At 37.9% G+C, this 3,118-nt stretch overlaps 1 protein-coding gene across 1 annotated transcript in view; it reads right to left on the bottom strand.

Annotated features, from left to right (window-relative positions):
• LOC101353492 (putative P2Y purinoceptor 10) overlaps positions 1–2,893 on the bottom strand; it is a 63,819-nt gene extending 60,926 nt beyond the window's left edge. Inside the window, exon 1 of the mRNA XM_004378909.2 lies at positions 2,701–2,893. The gene's annotated coding sequence lies outside the window, so the exon portion shown is untranslated. The remainder of the gene's footprint in view (positions 1–2,700) is intronic.
• Positions 2,894–3,118: the final 225 nt, after the last annotated feature.

The raw sequence follows: 3,118 nt of genomic DNA on the forward strand, positions 1-3,118 counted from the left end.
TTCATGAGAAACTATTTGTTCTGTATGCCTTCACCTGAAGTACAATAAAATATATTTAAAAAAAAGAACTATTGATACATAGGCAATAACTTGCATGGGTCTCTAGGCCATTATACTGAGTGGAAAAAAAAAATTCAAAAAGTTTCCATACTGTTTGTTTCCGTTTATACAACATTCTCAAAATGGTAAAAGTATAGATTTGGAGAAAATAACACTTGTTGACCAGGGCATTAGAAATGTGAGGAAGGTGTGACTATAGAGGAATATAAAGGCATAAAAAGAAATATGTTTTTGCTTTGATTTTGTTTGACATACGTCTCTCTCTCCGACTTTGGAAAGTATAATTATAAATCCTTCAGAGGTGTCTCTGGAAAAACATATGTTCATTCTGTAGCCATGGAACTGAATCTCACATCAGAGCCAGCTCTTAGGCAAGACACTTAGGAAGTTGGATTGTAAGTCCAGGCCAACTCTGTACTCTCTGACTTGCTCACAGAGATGCAGCAGCATTGCTCCAGTGTAAGCCAGCAAAGAAAAGCTGACCCTGTGGTTGGTTCTGCTCACTCTCTGGGCAGTAGTTTGTTGACTAGGTATGGAACGTATACATTAAAATACATTTTTGGTTAATAAATAGGCAAAAGTGTGAAGTCAGCAAAGTTCCCTTTCCATTCATTACCCCATAGAATCCCCCTTTTTTCTCCCATTATCTTCTTTTCAATCACCTAGTGCCTTCTGAAGTGTCAGCTTTCCTTGGAGAAAAGATAGCAGCTGGCTGATAAATCCAGATCACGAACTCATTCACTGAATTGTAATTAGCTTAATCATTCACCACTCCCAGGAACATTTGTATACTAAGAAATGGGAATTTAGAGATGTAGTAAGTGAACTGGGAATAGATTATTAATACAGTAGAGGGATTTCCAGCCTGGAGGCAGACATGTAGGCAGGCTAGGAGACACACCAAGTTGGAAGTACCTTCTCCCAGTCTCAAAATAATACCATTTTAAGCAATTGCCAATTTTTAAGTCTAATTCTAGTGGTATGTTATCATTTAATATCCCTAGAAACTACAGGCAAGAAATACTCCCAAATCTTGAGCAATAATTTTAACCAAGTGGAAAAACGTCTGGAGCTCTAGTAAATAATTTCTTTCTCAGCCTTCTAGGACACCCACATTCACAGTTGCAGAAATCAAGGCTTCCCCATAGAATTAGCCAACAGTAACCTCTCCCTTCTCTAGGGCTCTACAGTTCTGCAAAAGCCTAGCCTCTACTAAGCACCAGTCTTGGGCTAAACTTTGTTTCTAGGGATACAGAGATAATTAATTTCTCCCCCAAGGCAGGTTGAATAACCTGCCTTCCCCTCAACCAACTTGCTTGCTGAGTGGGGGAGGGGGAGCAGATAGGGAAGAAAAACTCAACCCAGAGCTTTAAAGTCTGCTAAGGAGGTCCTTTGGTCAGAGTCCCTCCAAAATGCAATTTGGAGGAAAAGTCAGTACAAGGAGCACTGCTGACCTCAGCTCTTCTGGAAGTTTCCAGGTCCCTGCAGCTGCTGAGCCTGACTAGGTTTCACACACTAAGCCAAGTCCAAGTCACTTTGGAACGACTTAGATGGAGGAAAAACCCCACCTATACTTGTGGTCAGAGATTAGTGAGAACTGCCTTCCATATCCAACATTATGCTGTGACTTGGCAACCATAATATGCAGATAGTGCCATCCCGTGAGTCATGCTCACGCTGACTACAGCTGTTAGTTACATTTCGTTTCTGGAAAAAAAAAAAAAGCTAGTAACACAGTAAAGTCTTTATCCTGATATTTCATTATAAAAATCTTGAGGCATCTTTTACTAAAAGGGAATTTAGTATCTTCAACTCTTTAACTGGGAAAATCCAGTATATACAAAATACACTTATTTGCTCATTTTATGAGAAGGTAGTGGCATGTGTAAGTTTCACTGATACCCTAGTATGACTTTCACTAACTTTGTTAGGATGGTATATAACTTTACATACTCTGAAAAAGCTTACATACTTAAAAATCAAGCTACAAGTGTGAAATTAGCAGACCTTTAAAAAGAACAACTGTTATTTTATTATTTCAAGTAAGGAAAATGGAAGGCATCCCTTCTAACAAAGACAGCACAACAGTTGGAGCCCCTTCCAAGAATGTTTCCCATGCTCTCATATTAAAAATACATCCAAATAAATGATCATTGTAAACTGAGAATCAGCTCCTCTGAGATTTGACAGCTGTGCTAACTTCTAGGGCTTGATGAAAATCCTCTCAGGTTATTTGAAGCCCTCATGTCCCACTCCATAATGTACACATGAAAAATGTTCCAATCCTAAGAAAAATGTCAAGCCTCATCTTTTTAAAAGATGTCATTTAGAGATTTAAACGTACTTATCATTTGAGTACATCTTAATTTGGTTGATATAAACACTGGATTTAAAATTTTAAGCCCCACCCCACCCCACACCCGGGCTCACACTAACAGAAATGTGCTTAATCAACCACAATCTTAATTTTAATGTAAAATTCTCAGGAGCAGTGTTTAATATAAGTCTGGACTTGTGGTCTATGTCAGTGGCATATTAAATTGTACAAAAAGGAGCTTTCTATCTAGACAGCCATATTTCCTTACACAAATCATGCAGCAGTTTCAGTGAATATTTTAATGACTTATAAATAGATATTACCTCACTGGAGTCTCCATTCTTCATAACAATACATCCCCCAAAAGGTAAGATATTAGCAGAGTCAGGGCAATATTTTCAATGGAAGCAGCAGAAATTTACACTGTTGTTTTCAGTTCAGAGATTTTTAAGTTTTCAGTGTATGAAGAGGAAGCCAAGAACCTTACCCTTTCTACCCAGATATCCTGTAGAGAACTGCCGGCTAGTTCGGTCATGAGAGGAAGTAACGTAGTTTATTCAGCAAAACAGGAAAAAAGAAAAAAAAAAAAACAAAATCATTTACCTCTAATGGGAGGTAGAACTGTTTGCCAGCATCACTCAGTTATTTAGGAAAGCATTCATTCCCCTCAGAGAATATTGTGGGCAAAAAAAATTCAAACTTTGGTTTTGATAAATTCAGAGTTTCCATGATTTGTACACT

This window comes from Trichechus manatus, unplaced genomic scaffold, assembly GCF_000243295.1.
Source record: "Trichechus manatus latirostris isolate Lorelei unplaced genomic scaffold, TriManLat1.0 scaffold00060, whole genome shotgun sequence".
NCBI lineage: Eukaryota > Metazoa > Chordata > Mammalia > Sirenia > Trichechidae > Trichechus > Trichechus manatus.